The sequence below is a fragment of the Apodemus sylvaticus genome, chromosome 3 (genome assembly GCF_947179515.1).
Source record: "Apodemus sylvaticus chromosome 3, mApoSyl1.1, whole genome shotgun sequence".
NCBI classification, from domain to species: Eukaryota; Metazoa; Chordata; class Mammalia; order Rodentia; family Muridae; genus Apodemus; species Apodemus sylvaticus.
This window is the reverse complement of record NC_067474.1, coordinates 19,127,755-19,146,722: the sequence shown is the minus strand read 5'-3', so window position 1 is coordinate 19,146,722 and position 18,968 is coordinate 19,127,755.

The following is an 18,968-nucleotide window of genomic DNA, read 5'->3' as shown; positions in this document are numbered from 1 at the left end:
ACCATTGTAAGTTAGCTTTAAGCAACCATTTTATATTATAATCTTTCAGATATTTTCTATTTTTATAATTTTTCAAGTATTTATTTATTCTAAATAAGTGTCGATAAGTTTGGAGATGATGGTGCTTCCAAGCCATCACCACACTCAAGGCTATATATAATATACCCGTTACCTTTCACAGTTTCCTTAGATTGATCTTTTGATTAGCTTACACACTCTTGGCTCTTCCTTTGTAAATTTTAGTATTGATTTTACAACTTGCACAAAAGAAATCCCATGTGTTTTCAAAATAGATTTGAATTAAACTGACAGGCTAATCTTTGAGAAACATGACATTGTACGTGCGTGCGCATGTGTGTGTGTGTGTGTGTGTGTGTGTGTGTGTGTGTGATAGTCATTTTCCAGTCACAAGCATATAAAAACCTATCTTTTACTCAGATTTTCTTCTACATTTTTCTTTGATGACTTGATTTTTTTTATAGAGCGCTTGCAAACCTACCATATGTTTTTTGTTGCTACTGAGAATAAGATCATTTGTTTCTTTATTATATTTTGTAATTTGTTGTTGCTTGTCTGGAGCTATTGCTTTTTATGTGGTGTGTTAGAAGCAGCTCAGCTCCCGGGTCTGTTTTGACAGTGATTTGAAATGTGTACGTGAATAAACAGGAGGCATGACGCAGTCTGACTCAGACTCAATGGACGCACAAAGCAGATGTTACTGCATTCGCTTGGAAATTTGTATTCACAGTTTGAAAATCTCTGTCTGCTGCCATTTTAAAATGGCTTAAATAGAAAGTATTTGTGAACCACACAAGCTTCAGCTAGATCCAAGCTACTGGATTGACGGCCGAGTGCTTTTCTTTTGTCTCACTTCAGATTCAGGAAGTATGCATCTATCCGCTGACAGTTTTATGCCCATCAGTGCTTGCCTTCAGAGTAATTCCAGATTCAGCAATGGCGCTAGTGGTGTTGCACATCAAACTGATCTAAGTTACGCTGCAAGGCCTCATTCAATTTGCTTGAAAGGTCCCTTGAGGAGTGAGTACCCTGTCGCAAAAGTCAACTTAAGTTTTTATTTCAGTTGTTGCTTCAGTATGAAGGGAATGAAAGATCAAATGGCATTCACTGCCCCTGTTCTTATCTCCCTGAGACACATTGCCCATTTCTAGACAAAAGGACATTTTTAAAAGTATGTTTAAAAAACCTGCAAACATAGAATAATTTGAACTCTGTGGGCCTAATTTCAATACCAATGATTTTTATTCTGTTTACTCCCCCCTTTAAAATATGCCTTTATCTCCACTAGCTACAAAATGCAGAATAATAGAAAATATACAGTGAGGAAATAATTTGGTGAAAACCACTTTAAAGTGATAATTTATATAATCTGGAGAAATATTTCTTGTTGGCTCTCCTTTCCACCGCACATAGGGGCTAATTCCATCAGACTGCCACTTCACCATGTGAATTAGCTTTGTCTAAAAGCCCTCAGTCTGGTGTGGTAACAATACCTATTCCTAGCAATGTCACTGACTGGTATGTTAAAGTCTGAGTCAGTGAGTTGGGAGAAAATAGCAGTCTGGAGTCTGTCATTGTCCCTGTACAAACAGCTATTCATTCTTTACATCTAGAATGATGTCTGTTACATGGCCACAATTCTTCCCAGAAGTCAAGGGATAAATAAGTCCCTGCTGAGTCATGGTGGAAGTATTGGGTAAAACACTGTGTGTACCTATACTAACAAAAGAAAAACTGCAGTCATTTTTCGTGTTCTCTATGTGCTGAGCACTGTTTCAATATTATAACTCATTGATTTTATTTAATTATCACAAACCTTCATAATGATAGCCAGCATACTTCATAGTCACATGAGTCAGACGTGTACCTGATACAATTTTAGTTACCCCACTTATCTTCCACACATCCCTCAGAGGAGGCACTGTGAGAGTTCTTTTTCAAAACATGGAAGCAAAGTAACAAGAAAGCAAATAACTGCAGCAAATGGTCAGTAACTGAAGGTGTCTTGTAACAGAGCCACACCATCCTACATGATGCCACCCGCTTCTCAAACTCTACCTGCAGCTTACATAGAAGGAGGAAGAAGACCAGAGAGAGTGGTCTGCATCAGACCCTACTGTGGAAGTTCTACAGCCAGAGCCACAGAATGATGCAGCCAAAGCCTGTCTCTGTTCCTAGTTGCTCTTGGGAAACATCTATTAGCCACACAGTGCTCTAACTGGAGGTGGCCCTGCAGGGCCTTCTAGAGTCTACAGCTTGTCACACAAACAGAAAATCTGTTCTTCAATAATGTACCACATATGGTGAAAGACCCCCATGATCTATGAGAGTAAGAAGACTGGGATGGAATGCATGATGGTACTTCTCCTTCTGTTCAGAACAGATGGAGAGGGGAAGGTGACGGCACAGCACACAATGGATGGAGGGATGCTGGCTGGTACCTGTGGGTCTGGAAACACACTGACAGGGCAGCTGGCTAGTCTACTTTTCTGTTTCCTATAATTTAGCTCAATATGTGCAAATGTGACAGACATATTGATTTGTTGAAGGATAATTCAGCTGTCGTAGCAAAAGGGAAAGAAATATCACTGTGAACATTTGTGAGTTCTACACATTATGCCAAGCTACTCTGAATTTATTGCCCTATTACAGTCCAATGATATAATTAAAAGCTATGGTTGCCACACAGTAATTATAGAGTATCCACATGCTACTTCTGGGCTTTAATATTTATTCATAATTTCTACCAACTAAATCAAAGTAGCCATTTTTGACAGCTATCTGGTAATTTGGGATTTTTTCCCTAAAGTAGAATTATTACATTTCAGCTACCAAATTAATTTTTAGAAAAGATTCTCAATCATTCTTATTTTATAGCTATAAACATGAAATAAGCATGCAAATGGCTATAAATGTCAAATATCTGAGTCTAAAGAGGCTCTTAATGATAGCATTGCATTTTTAGTTAAAATACATATAGTTCAATGAAGATTCTCATATTCATCATCAAGTCAAAATCAGTGACCTAGTTAAGTCAGAGTTTTCTAGAATAAGTTGGGCAAAAGAGAAGTTCAACTGCTTAGAGACCAGCTTTAAAGACCTTTTAGAGAGCAACATTGGTGCTTATGTCTTGAAGATGACCAATAACCATGTAATTAAGGCTGGGTCAATAGAAGGCAATTCATGCATAATATAGCAAATCTAGTCAACTACTCATGTATTCATGGCTGATAAGACCATAAACCCTAGAGGAAAATCTATTAACCACATTCCTAAACTAGTATAATTTCTCACTGCATTCTAAATACTAATTCTTAGTATATGTAAGTGTAACTCTCTCTACTCATCAAAGAAGCTTCTTTTTGCTGCAGACAGATCTCATTACAGAAAGCCAGCACTGGTTACATGTAGAGAAAAACTGACCATGAGTGATTAGACCCAGTCAACACTTCCACAATACAACCCTTATACCTAGAGTTCAGGAAGTGTCAAGGGATAAGGAGATGAAACATTGTAAGAACCAGACAAGGACATCAATTACAATACTGTGTCCTCTACATATGATGGGGAAGCTGCATCTATGAAACCTCAAAACTGTGACAGTCTAAGTAAGATTTGAACAATGACAACAATGTTGTTGACATTTCAACATGGATAGGAAAACTCTCGAAAGACCTGTTTTAGTTGTGATTTAATTGCTGTCAAGAGACCCTGTAACCATGGTAACTCTTATAAAGGAAAATATTTGACTGGGGCTGGCTTACCATTCAGAGCTTTAGTCAATTGCCATCATGGTAGGAAGGATGGCAGCGCACAGGCTAACATGGTGCTGGAGAAGGAGCCAAGAATTCTATACATTTGGATCTGCAGACAGCAGAGAGAGAGAGAGAGAGAGAGAGAGAGAGAGAGAGAGATTAGGCCTGGCTTGAGCATCTGAAACCTCAAATTCCACCCCACCCCACCCCCAGTGACATACTTCCTTCAACAAAACCATACTTCCTAAGAGTACCACTCTCTGTGAGCTTATGGGACTAATTTTATTCAAACCACAACAGGCCCTAACCCTAGATAAGCTACAAGTAATTAAAGACTACTGAAAGAGTAGGAATCAGTTTTTCCTCCAAGTTGGAATCCTTCATTGGTTAGTCAATACCAAGTTGTTAGCCCTAAAAATACATACATACAAGCAAGACTAAATAAATATAGCAGTTTGTATTTCTACATGTTCATATAAATGTAATGATAATTAAAGAAAAAGAAAATGAGGAGGTAGGTTGGGTCTTAGAGGACTTAGGAGAGTGGGATAGCAAAAACACATTGTATGTCATGCTTAAAGAATTAATAAAAATTACAGTAAAAGCAACCTCTCTGCATACAAATGGAACCATGTGTTCTGACACTCTGTACCTTGAGAACTACCCAGAGGGTGCTCAGTCCACGCTGGCAACAGCAGTTGTTTAGGTCCAGGGCACTGATGCCCCTGCTGTGAGCCTCAGCGCTTAGTTTCAGCAGTGTTTGTTTTGCTCCAGGTTTCATCAGTTGTCAGCTCATATTCTCCTCACAGTCAGGAGGTGCAGAACCATGTGTTTCCTTTGCTGAATTCATCTAGGCTTTATTCACCATGTTTTACAAGGATTTTGATTTTGAAAAGTAAACAATGAAGATCAGATAAGGGAAAGATTTATGTCTGAGAGTTATGTATCATCACGTGACTGGTGGCTCGGGCCTAGCAGCTGTGTATTTGTATTTGGAGAAGGTATTGCTGCGAACCCTGCTATTAAGGTAACAGTCCCCTATGACTAGATGGCTTTCTAAGCTTGGCACACAATGGGGGACTCCCATTCTCATTGGGGCTTGCCTGTCCATGTCTGTGTAGAGTGTCCCTGAACACAGCTGGCTGGCCTCGTCTGAAAAGCAACCTTATACAGAGTTTTCTACAAGGCTGCATAACAGCATACATGTCCAACTCTAGCATCCCACCTGCATGATAATTAGGTGCTGTATGATAGCCACTCAGCCTTTCCCACTTCTACACCTACCCCTAAAAAAAAGCTGTTATATACTCTAGTCCTGATACAGTAAAGTAGACTCTTGCCTGAATCTCGCTCTTTGCATCTGTTCCCTGTTGGTGGCCAACAGCCACCAAGGAGAAATGGGAGCAGGGGAGGAATATTGGCACACAGTATTCCACTCTCCTAGAACCTTGATAGTCTCACTGGGTATCAGAAAACTTACATGTGGAAAGGAAGTGGGGAATTATCAAATATCAGCAATTGGGGATATTGCTGACTCATTCATTCATGGGTTTTAAAGGGTAAAGCTGAAAGGTAAGGGCCATGAATGCCTCAATGTTTTGCTTTGCTGTTTATTTTGTTGTTGTTGTTGCTTTTGTATTTCTTTTTATTTTGTATTTCCTGTATTGTTTGGTAATTCTTAGTCACACATAGTAACCAAGTGGCCCGTAGATGATTCTGGCATTAAACTGATATAATTCTCATTATTTTTAGTGTACCTAGTTCTTCCTCCTCGGGCCTTTCCACACTACCTACCTTCAGTTAATGGGCCTCCTCAAAAGTGGCCCAGTGACAATGAATCACTGCAACAACATTGTTGGGGCCCATCAGGCTCCCCTGTGTGGAATCCTTGAATCACCTTGATGTGGAATCCTTGAATCACCATGATATTCAGTACTGCCATTCCCCCTGAGAAGCTGAGGGAGCAGAACAAAGGCCGAAATGGAGCTGAGAGCAGCTAGGCTTGTGTCGGCTGTGCTTCTTGCCTTGTCCATCTTCACCAATGTTTAATTGAGTGACAGCTCACTTATATAAGCTGCCAAGTGAGAGGACTTGAGGATTTTCCAACAAATGATGGCTGGCTTGTAGGTGGAGCTGATGCCTGAATCAGACCAACCCTGCTTTCTCCTTGAGAGATTGTATCCCAGTGAGTGGGTGGAGTTCCGGAAGTGTGATCTGAGCTAAGGGCAATTATTCATGCCTGCCATTGCCACTAATAAAGCCATTAAAGCTGGTGTGGGCTACAAAGGGTCAAAGCTAAGAGCTTTAAGGACTCTTAGACAACAGAAAATTGTCTCTGAATGTAAGCCACAGAGGCAAGACAGCAGCAGAGGGGGGCTGTATGCTGGTTATCACAGACACAAAGTGGACAGCAGCAGCCTTCTCCTTGAACAGTATTTGGGATCTTCCTTTGTGGTTGGAAGACGTCTTACTCTGTACTCAGAGATCAGCGCAGTTGCCCTGGGGCAGCTATTGAACTCCTTTTGTAACTGTATGCTACGTCTTTCTGTTATTAGTGCAGAGAAGCAGGGTCAACTTGTGCCGATGGAGACTTGGTGGAGAGCATGGTCACACTTTGCCTTCAGGAGGTTTGGCCATTCTATCAGTGCTGCATCATTCAGTTTTCTGCCTGGAATAGACTAAGCTATCTAATAATGGAGTGCTAAAGTCTGCCTTAACATCTGTCTTGGCCCACAAGCCCACCTCCCTGTGCCCTCCTAGCCTCTCTGCAGACCTGCAGCATGGTCTACCTCCTGTAAAGCAGTGTACTAATCAGTTTGGGACAGACCCTGTGCTTGTGGAAACAGGATGCCCTCTCCTACTTGTAACTCTCAACACAAGTGGCATATACATATCAATTCCAAATGTGGCAGGTGCTGGTGGCAAAATGACAGGGTGTCCCTGGCTGTGCTTGATGCTTTCTTAGCGGAAGCTAAAAGCCACAAGTGTCAGAGCAAGGGTTGAGTCTTTGAAGTCGCTTTCTGAATCCTCAGTAGTTGCCTGTTCTAGCAGCTGGCACCATCTCTGCTCAGTCTTTGTCCCCCTGCCAAGTGACAAACAAGTGTGACATTTGGATAGAGAAAGGCTGGCATGGGTTTCAGAGTACACACTTTTGAGGTGAACCTTGTTGTTTTCTCTATATCGAGGGATTTTGTGCCACCACTTTATAGTTCCTTGTATCTATTTTTTTAAACCAAGAACTAGTCAAGTTGGAAATTTTAATGCCTTCTCAGGAATTGCAGCAAATAAAACTTTGTGTTCTACTAAACAACAAAAAGAAAGAGATGGGGAGAGGAAGAAGGGAACCTTTTGGATTGGTGGCAGTGCTAGGACTGGACCCAGGGCCTTACACGTGATAGACAAGTGCTCATCAGTAAAGCCTCCATCCTACAGATTTGTTTTAAAGCATTTTCCTCCCTTAAGACATGAAATTTCTGAAAGTCAGAACTATGCCTCACATCTGGCTTTCCATAGGCCAAGTATAATGTTTACTCAATGAATGAGTAAGTCTGTGTACCATATGTTATTTACTAGATAAAACTGTTATATGCTACAAAGAACACACTCAGGAAACACATTTTTTTGAAGGGATAGTCTTGAAAAGTCCAGTCTAGAAAACATATGTTTTTAGTGTACATTGTGTGTGTAGCCCACTGTCTATGTATGTGTCCATAAGCTCTATATGTCATAATCTCACCACTTGTTAGCTGCACTCAGTCAGATATCGGTACTGACTTAAAACCTAACTGGTTATGTTGTGTTGTTAGGTTATGCTATGTCATGTCATGTCATGTCATGTCATGTCATGTCTATGTCTCAGTGGCCCCAGAACTTTCTCAGGCTGTCTTACTGAAATTCTGACATGCCCTTTGCTACTCTGTAGATGATGCCTGTCCTTATTTGGATGTACTCTTCCATTTTTATATTTAAACAAACAGCAAAGAGCTATCAAGAGTCAAGTGAAATTTTCTCACTGACTCTTTCTCTGTTGAAGTTAGTTTGCTGCTCTACAGGGGTTCTCTACTTCCCCACAGAGTGTTAAAAAATAACAGCCACCTGCTGTGCAGGCTTTATTTTCTTCTCTCCTTAATGAAGACTTCCTCTGCTTGGATGAAGTCTTAGGGTTTATGTTGCAGCAACAAAACATGGGGAGGAAAGAATTTGTTCCACTTAGGCCTCCACCCCACAGTCCATCATCAAAGAGGTCAGGACAGGAGCTCAAGCAAGACATGAACCTGAGCCATAAGCTGATGCTGAGGCCGTGGAGGTCTGCTTACTGGCTGGGCCTTGGGGATGTCTAGCCAGCTTTCTTTTTTCTTTTTTATTAGATATATTCTTCATTTACATTTCAAATGTTGCCCCCTTCCCTGTTCTCCCCTGCCCCCCAAAAGTCCCATAAGCCATCTCCCCTTCCCCAATTAACTCTCCCCTGCCCCTACCCCACTTCCCTGTCCTGGTATTCCTCTACACTACAGCATAAAGCCTTTCCAGGACCAAGGGCCTCTCCTCCCTTTGGTGTCTAACAAGACTATCCTCTGCTGCCTATGTGTCCGGAGTCATGGGTAACTCCATGTCTGGTTGATGGTTTTGTCCCTGGGAGCTCTATCTCTGGACCAGTAGCTCAGGGATGGCACCACCTATAATGGGTTGGGTCCTCACCCAAAAATCTCTAATTAAGAAAATAACCTACAGGCTTGCCTACAGCCTGATGTTATGGAGACACTTCCTCATGTGAGGCTCTCTCATCTCTGATGACTCTAGCATCTGTCAAGTTAACATAAAACAAGTCAGTTCAAATGACCCCTTGCCAATTTGACATACAAACACATGATTTTTCAATTAGAACTTTACTTTCTTTTATCCCCAAGATAGCACATTATTGTTAATATAGCAATTCAAAACATAAATTGCTTTAAATGTCCAACATTCCTTAGAAATTGAAACATACTGAAACTCCAGTCTCTTTAAAATATCCAATCTCTTTTAAAAATGCAAACTCATAAAATTTCAAAGTCATTCAACTCCAAGCTCCTTAAAAACCAAAACTAAATTTAATACTATTTTTGCTTCAAAAGGGAAGAAGCAGAGCACAGTCAAAAAGTGGATATTATCCCAGAAGCTCAGAATACAAAAGATACAATTCACAGACCACATGAAGCTCAAGAAGAAGGAAGCCCAAAGTGTGGACACTTTGGTCCTTCTTAGAAGGGGGAACAAAATACCCACAGGAGGAGATATAGGACAAAGTGAGGAGACTGAAGGAAAGACCATCCAGAGACTGCCCTACCTAGGGATCCATCCCATATACCAAACCCAGACACTATTATGGATGCCAAGAAGTGCTTGCTGACAGAAGCTGTCTCCCAAGAGGCTCTTCCAGTGCCTGACAAATATAGAGGAGGATGCCCGCAGCCAACCATTGGACTGAGCACAGGGTCCCCAATGGAGGAACTAGAGAAAGGACTCAAGGAGCTGAAGGGGTTTGCAGCCCCATAGGACGAACAACAATATGAATCAACCAGTACCCCCAGAGCTCCCAGGGACTAAACCACCAACCAAAGAGTACATATGGAGGGACCCATGACTCCAGCTGTATATGTAGCAGAGGATGACCTTGTCAGACATCAAGGAGAAAAGAAGCCTTTGGTCCTGTGAAGGCTCAGTGCCCCAGTGTAGGGGAATACCAGCACAGGGAAGTGGGAGTGGATGGGTTGGTGAGCATGGGGAGGGGGGATGGGATAGGGGCTTTTTGGAGAAGAACTGAGGAAACATCTCAATGTTTGATATCCCAGATTCACTCATGATCTGGTCTCCTCCAAAGGGAGGTCACGTTTCTGTCTTCACTCTCCACAGGACACAAAGCTTGTCTTCCACTCTGGCTGGCTCCACTCCACAGCTGCTGTTATTCTTGGTGTTCATCCCATGGTACTGGCATCTCCAACAAGCAGGAGTCTTCTGCTGTAACTGGGCTGCACTTTCACCGATAGACTCTTTATTGTTGGTGCCAAAATTCAACTTGTTTGCATGACTGCTTCAGTCCTGGGCCTTTAACAGCTAGTGAGGCTGCAGCTTCACCTGCTCAGCTGCACTGTGATCCCCTCCTTCATACCTCTGAAACCAGTGCCCCTCAGTAACTCCTACACTACCAAGTTTGGCTGCCAGCACAAGGTACAAGCTTGGCAACTTATGGAACACAGCTTCAGTGTGAGGAAACACTTCCCAGATTTCACCTCAATGACAGTGGTCTCTTTTAATCACAGAAGATTATTCAGCTTCAGCTGATAACCACCCACTGTCCCATAAAGCAAATGGTTTACTTTAGTTGTTCTGGTATCTTGTTAAACATAGCAGACTCTTCAGCCCCTGTTAAGCAGAATCATGTATTCTTAACCCAAATGGTCTAATAGAGTCACTGTATACTTTAAAGCTCTGCTCTGCTTTCAACGTTCTTAGCTCCCAAGATCCTACAGAACACATGACTGGCTCTCAATACCCAATGGCTTTTCTCATCCAGAGCTCCTAATTCTTCCCATAATTCTTCCCCCAAACAACATAATCAGTGCTGTCACAGTAATACCCTAATTCTTCATACCATGTTGTCAGTGTTACTATTGGTATAGCAAGACACCATAACCAAAGCAACTTGAGGAGGAAAGAGTTTATTCAGCTGTGCTTCCATATCAGAGTTTATCATGAATGGAAGTCAGGGCAGAAACCCGGAGGCAGGCGCTGATGCAGAAGCCATGGAGTAGTATTGCCTGCTGGCTTGCCTCCTGAGGCTTTTTCATTCTACATTCCTATGGAACACAGGACCACCAGCCTAGGGATGGAACCACTCACAATGGGCTGAGCCCTCACTCATAAATTTCTTAATTCTTAAATTTCTTTTTTCTTAATTAAGAAAATGCCCTGCAGATTTGCCCACAGTCTGAATTTACACAGTCATTATTTTTCTGCCTGAGGCTTTCTCCTCCCTGAAAGCTCTAGCAAGTGTCAAGTTGCCATATAACTAGCTACTATGCATGGCTGAAAATAGTATGTATATCTCACTGGATTCTCATAGGAAGAGAAAATATCGCCATTAAAAATGTTTCTCTTGCTGCAGAGAAATGTTGAGTTTATAAAACTTATTTTCCTATTTGCTGGTTGATGTGTGTGTGTGTGTGTGTGTGTGTGTATGTGTGCATTCATACAGGCTTAAGGATGATGTTAGGTATTTTCCTCAATCGCTTTCCATTCTTTGAAAGTGGCAGGCCTTTCCTTGAACCTAGATCTAACCAATTCATCTGGTCTGGCAGGCTAGGGAGCTCCCAGAGTTCCCCCTGTCTCCATTTTCTCTGTTCTGGGATTATAGGTATCTGACTTTCCATGTGGATGCTGGAAATCAGAATTCAGGTCCTACTTGTATGCATTTTCCATTGAGCCTTCTTCTCCTCAGCCTTAAGTGTATTTTGTTCCTATTCAAAAATTCCCAGACAGTATAGTAGTTTGTTCCCTTACTGTTGTTGGTCTCTTTCCTATTCACTGTGAGCATCACATATACACAATATGCCCTACAGCTTTGAAACTTGTCTGTTTAGTTTCTCACCATAATGTTTCTGATTAAGTGCCTAGTTTGCTTCCTTCTAATTTCCAGTTTAGACGTGCTGGTTGGGATGGCTGCAGTGACTTGGTTTATCTCTCAGCAAGTAGCAGAGCTTCCTGACTTCCAGGTCAAGACAGCTTTACTACTACAAACTCTTTGTTTAACATTTGAAATAATTTCTTAGAGCTTTATAGCAGCACTCTCCAGCAGAAGAGGATGCCATTAAACAGCTTTGCATGGGGACTTGGGTATCTTATGCCCAGCTCTCCTCAGATAGTGGCCTTCAGCAGCCACTTGGGAACTTTCACTCTCTCTACAAGCAGTGTGAATGTGACACAAAGCATGCCAGTCCAAGAAACCCATGTCACTTGTTCCTGTTGCTCTACCCTCAAACCTATAAATCTCTGAAATATAGTTCTAAAGAGTAACCAGCCCATCATCCTACTTTCTACATGGTGCTAATGACTATCATTCATCAGAAATAGTCATTTGTTACTCTTTTCAAACCATAAATTAATCAGAAAGGATTAGGAGGAACTCTATTCTCATTAAAGGAAAAACCCATGAGGATATTAAAATCCTAACCATCTATACACCAAACAAAAAGATACCAGGCTCATAAAAGAAACACTACTTCAGCTAAAATCACATTAACACTCACACAGTAATGATGGATGACTTCAGTAGTCCACTCTCATCAATGGATGGGTTATCCTGACAAAAACTAAACAGAAATGCTGAAGTTATATAACATTGTAAATCTAACAGGAATCTACTGAACATTCTACCCAAAAACTAAAGTATATACCATCTTCCCATGAAACTCTTTCCAAAACGGATCATATTTAGGATACAAAGCAAGGCACAATAGATAAAAGAAACTTGAAATAACACCCAGTGTTCTATATTTCTATTAGGGATTAGAGCTGAATATCAAAAAAAAAAAAAAAAAAAAAAAAAACCAAATGACAGAAAGCACACAAATTCATGGAGGCTGAACAGCTCACTACAAAATGAAAATTGGCTCAAAACAGAAATCAAGAAAGAAATTAAAACTTTTTAAAAGCTAAGTGAAAATGAAAACAGAACATATTCAAACCTATAAAATTCAATAAAGCCAATTCTAGGATGCCAATAGAACTACCTGCCTACACCAAAAAAAGAAGAGATTTCCTACTAATAAAACAATGACACACTTGAAAGCTCTAGGAAAATGAGAAAAAACAATATTAAAAAATGAGTAGACAGGGAGAAATAATCTTCATATATATGTCTGTGCATGAGCCTGGCCATTTACTTATCTGAAGTATCTTGCCACTTCAGTGTATGTGACTTTGTTTGCATGAGAAGAGAAGGAGACAATGAGAAAAAATATGAGTCCAATTTGATGTTTGTGATCAGAACTAGTGTGTAACTTATGAAGTTACTTGCTTATTTGTCTGTGTTTTCATAGAAAATGTTAAGGTAATGAAAACAAAGGTGAGAGTGTTGTTTGTGATAAGAACTAACCATTTTCTCAAACTTCAAGTGACTAATTTTCATTGTGACAAAGGGCACAAAAGCCCAATTACTTTTCAGAGAATTGTTTTTGTACTTTCCACTCTCTGTTTTGAATAATAGGCTCATCTGAGGTACATTAGCATATCAATATTACATGTTTGATAATGGTGCAATTTTGATGCTAAACTGCATTACCCAATTCTTACTGAGACTACCAAACAAGCAGAAATGGCTGCCCCAAGCTAATATCCGTTTTACTAGCAAGTTGATGAGAGTCTCAGGGACTCCATGGGTAGGTGCTGCTCCTTTTTATCTCTAGGCACATGGACATGAGTTATCCTGACTTCCATCATAGAATAGAGAGCTCGGGGGAGAGAAGCCGATAAGGAGAGAAGATGGCACTGGGTTCTGTGTCTGAAGAACCAGTTTGTTCCTGCCACATTTCTCCCTAAATTCAACATGTAAAAGAAATCTCATCTAAAATCTACTTCCCAGGTCTTTAGGATATCTTGTAATTATCTCATTATGGTAGCAGCAGGGCTCACATTCAAGTAATTCTCACAATATAACCACTCTCATGCATCAGCCTAATAACTTGCAAAACATTCTAAAACAACACTAATATCAAAGAGTTTTAACAGAAGTTTCCTTTAATGAAAATAGAAATATGACCTAGTAGCACTTTTTAAATCCTTAAGACTCCTTCTCCTTCTCCTTCTCCTTCTCCTTCTCCTTCTCCTTCTCCTTCTCCTTCTCCTTCTCCTTCTCCTTCTCCTTCTCCTTCTCCTTCTTCTCTTTCCCCTTCCCCTTCTTCTCCCTCTCCCTCTCCTCCTCCTGCTCTTTCTCCTCCTTCTCTTCCTCCTCTTTCTCCTCCTCATCCATCTCCTCTTCATTATCATCCACCTCCTCCTCCTCTTCTACTGGAAATATATTTTCATTACAATATATTTTCTTCCCCAACTCATCCCAAACCCTTACCACCTCCTAGAATAGGATAAAATAAACTACCAGGAAAAAAGCCAATGGAAAAATCTTAAGACATATAGATACAGCACACACACACACACACACACACACATACACACATACACACACACAGAGAGAGAGAGAGAGAGAGACAGAGAGAGACAGAGAGACAGACAGAGACAGAGACAGACAGAGAGACAGAGAGACAGAGACAGAGACAGAGATCCTATAAAAGCACATTGGAAATCATAATAAATAAGCAAAGAACCTATAAGGTCGAAAATGACAAAGCATTGTAAAATATAAAAACCCTCCAAAGATGCCACTGAATTGATTTATTATTGGTAGTCTGCTGTCTGCATGGGGCTTGCCCTTGACTATGGTTTGGATATTCAGTGAGATTCCATTGAAAAGAACTTATTTTTATTTTTATGTTTATTAGACTTGGCAGTTGGAGGTAGCTTCTGGGTTAAAAATGGAGACTCTGGGATCCACCCCCATCTGGCCCAAACCTGTGAAGGATCTGTACTTGCTGCCACAATCATTGTGGGTTCTATGTGCATCAACCTTCTTGTGTCTAGAAAGCTGTGGTTCCTTGGTATCTTCCATCACCACCAGTTCTGTCTCCTCTTTCACAAATTTCTTTGAGGTCTGAGGGTAAAAATTTGATAGAAATGTCCAATTTAGGACTGGGTGTTCTAAGGTCTCTCACCCTTTGCACATTGCAGTAATATGTTTCTGTATTTGTTTCCATCTACGAGAGGGGGAAGCTTCTCTGATACTACCTAAACAAGGCACTGATGTAGCTGCTCACTAGGAGTCATTACACTGCTACATTTCTAAAGCACAAAAAATGGTGTTTAGTTTTCCCTTCGGTCCATACTTTATCTAGTATAAGGTTCTTGGTCACCAAAGCAGTGTCAGATATGGGTTTCATCATGTGGAGTAGGATTTAAATCCAATCAGAAAGTGATTGGTTACTCTCACAACTTTAGTACCATTATTGCACAAGCTCATATAGGCAGGTCACCATTGCAGATCAAAGGGTGTATAGCTACATTGGTATTTACCTTTTTCTTCTGATACTATACAAAGTACCTTCCTGTTGCAGTAAATCTACAACCCCAATTAACTCATGCAAGAAAAATACAACTCAGTTGTATATTTATAAACTGTATGCCTATATTGGGCAGATATGCCTCTACACCACTTTCTTCCCCAGCTATGAAATTCCTCACAATGTGCTGTTTCTCCAGGCCATGAACTTCTGCTACATCTTCCTTCAAACTTCACTCCCTCTGTACTCTGTCTCCTCCAAGTCCTCCTCACTTTCTCTTCCCTTGTTGCCAAGAAAACCTGCCTCCTCATTTTCACCCAGCAATTGGCTATTTGTCATCTTTATTAGCCAATCAGATAATTAATGGAATTTCCTCTATACCTTCCAGTGCCATTAATGATTTTTCATAGGGATGAAGGCTCTAAGGAGGTACCAGTTTGATTTCTCCGGGTTCAAAGAGATATAGTTGTTGTCTTTAGCAATAGAACCTTACCATCATCTTGTGAGAGCAACCGAAATCCTTGATAATAACCCAAACTGTTTGGGTTTTTCCTTTGGGACCTCTTTGATCAAATGCTAATTAGATGTAACCTGTTCCTGGCAGTGAACGTTTCATTTGGTGCCAAGAGTGGTCTAGTTGAGGTTTTGTCTCCCTAAATTTTTTCTGATTCCATTTAGATTCCATTCACACATGTATATATTTTAATAATCATCTATTATAGTACATTTCCATATGACTTCTCAAATGTTGGTTTAATTTTAGCTGTTCCTCACACCGTATTTCCTTCTCTTTTCATATAATCTTCCCATTCCAATACCCTACCAATTCTTCCTCCATCTATAACTGCATATTCTGTTTTCCATTCATTGGAAGATCCTTCCCTTCTCCCTGATCCCTTATCTTATACATATCCTCTGTGATTATATAGATTATACCTGCTTTTCGAAAACTTAACAAATAACACTCACATATATATAAATACATACTATGTTTGTCATTTTGAATCTGGGTTACTTCAGTCAGAAGGTTTTGTTCTTGTTGTTTTTCCCTAAGAGACATTCATTTACCTGAGAATTTCATGATTTCATTTTTGTTTTTTTCTACCAGCTGATTAATACTGCATTGTGTAAATCTATCACATTTTTTCATACATTCATCCAATGATGGGCATCTACATTGTTTCAAATATCTAACTATTATGAATAGAGCAGTAAGGAACATAAGTGGTCAAGTGTTTCTGTAGTAGGGTGCAGAGTTCATTGTATATATGCCCAAGACTGATATAGCTGTACCTTGAGGTAGATCTGTTTCCAGCTTCCCAGGAACTGCTACACTGATTTCCACAATAGCTATTCTATTGTATCTGTTTGTGTGCCAAAATCATGGTGTTTTTATTACTATATCTGTGAGGTACAACTAGGAAGTGAGAATAATAACACCTTCAACAATTATTTTATTATTCAATATTGTTGTAGCTATTCTGTGATGTGTTTCTATATGAAGCTGAAAACTGTCCTTTCAAGATCTGTTAAGACTTGCGTTGAAGTTTTGGTGGGAATTGTATTGATCTGCAGCTTGCTTTTTATTGGATGGCCTTTTCACAATATTAACCTACTGGTCAATTGGCAAGGGATATCTTTCCTCCTTCTGATAGCTTCTTCTGATTTTTTTTCTATAGTTTCTTAATGTTTTTATTATACAAGTCTTTTACTTGCTTGCTTAGTTATCCCAACATATTTTTGAGGCAATTGTGAAAGTTATTGTTTCCCTGATTTCTTTCTCAGTTGTTCCTTATTTGTGTAGAAGGAAGGCTACTGATTTTATGTGTGAATTTTGTATCCTATTAATTTACTGAAAGTTGTCATCAGCTGTAAGTTTCATGGTGGCGTTTTTAGGGTCACTTACAAATACTGTCATATTCTCTGCAAACAAGGATCCTTTATTGACTACCTTTCCTATTTGCATCCCCTTTATCACCTTCAGTTGTTTTATTGTTCTAGCTAAGACTTCAAGTACTATATTGAATTAGGTATGGAGAGAGTGGACAATCTTTTCTTATTCTTGATCTTAGTGAATATGATTTGAGTTTCTCTCCATTTAAGTAGATGTTAACTTTAGGCTTTCTGAAAACTACTTTTATTATGTTGAAGTATATAATTTGGATCCCTAATCTCTCTGAAACTTTTATCTTGAAGAAGTATGTCATTTTGTTAAAGACTTTTGGCAATCTAATGAAAAGATCCATGGTCTCTTACAGTTTGTAGAACAGCTTTCCAGGACTTTCTGGGTTTTAAAGTCTCCATTTTAAAATAAATCTGAAGTATTCTAATTCTGCCTTTAAATGCATGGTCTTTTCCCCCTGAAACATTTAATGTTTTATTTATTCTGTTCAGTTAATATTTGAAAAGCTATGTACTGATTATTATGTACTGTATGTATTGTTTCAGTCTATTTCATGTTCTGTATGCTTCATAAGCCTTGATAGACATCTCCATCTTTACGTTAGGGAAATTTTCTTTTATGATTTCATTGGAAATAATTTTCTATGCCATTCACCTGGGTTTATTTTCCTTTCTCTATTCCTCTTTGATTTGTTCTTTTCACAGTTTCCCATATTATGTAGATGCTTATGCCTGTTGTTTTAGATTTTATATTTTCTTTGACTGAGATATCTATTTCCTATATCTTCTTGTCAATTAGTGGTAATCTCATTTTAACCTCTTATATTCTGTTAGTGAGAATTGCCTCTAAGATGTTTGCTTTCTATCTAAATTTCATTTCCCACTTTACCCCAGTTTGGGTTTTCATTATGATTATAATTCCACTTTCACATCTTGAACTATTTTATCTATTTCCTTCCACTGTTTGTTTGCATTTACAAAGACTTCATTTCTAAGACTTTCAAATACTCACAATTGTTATTTTAAGTTCTTGTCTTATGCTTCTTACTGCATTTCCCAAGCTTACTGTTGTAGGATTTCTGGGTTCTTGTAATATATTGCCTTAGGTATTAATGATTGTTTTGGGGGACTGGTGTGTAGGCATTTGGTTCTGGGTGATTGTAACTCTAGGTGTTGATATCTGGTCATTTTTGTAGGATGGGTATTCTATTCCTTGGTTTCTGTTGTCCTCTATGGATCTTAGGAATGCATAGTGGATATGGAAAGTGTTTCGAAGAACTGCCAGATGTGAACACTGGGAGTCCTGGGGATAATGTGCTTCTAGGTAATGGAGTTCACTCAAAGGTAAGGAGATGGGCTGGAATCACTGAAAGGGTTCACAGAAAGAGGGGAGAACTTGGTTTGCTACAATCTTCAGCAGAGTCCCAAAGGGACAGAATCAAAGAGGGAGGACAGATCCCTGCAAGTTGCTTGGTACAGGGATGGGGATGGGACAAGGGAATTTGCGATGGAGGACAGGAAGAAGAATGCAGATCACCTACTTGTGGCCATTGGGTTCCAGGTAGAGAGTGCCGCCAGGTATTAGTGGCTGACACAAAGAGATAAGGTGAGGGAGGAAGGCTGGGTCCACTGTGGGGTTCCATGGAGTCCCCAGAGAATGGAGGCAGAAAGGGACCCTGCAAGTATTCTGCCTAAGGGCTGGGGATGTGTATCTTCCATGTGAGCTATACTGAAAACTGTCAGGCTGCTAGGACTTAGGAACGTTGGAGATGGTCTTCATATCAGCACATATTTACATGCCAAAATATTATACAGGAAAAATAGCAGAGTTCTGTGACTAAAGAATTAGACAGTGTATTGCTAAGCAGTACTTTAATATGATATTTATAAGAATTGCCAGCAACAGGAGAGCTCTCAAGGCAGAAGTGAATGATGGAAAAGTAAACAACATTGTTTGAAGACTAATCTGACAATCATGGCCTATGCATGTTAAATCTGCACATACAATGATTAGTCTGAAACTATACTGACAAAAATATACAATACATACATGTAATATTTTATAGCTTTCTACAATTTGATCTTGTAAACATAAGCATACTATCATTATGGAAACATATCATAAACAAATAAAATTATAGTTTTG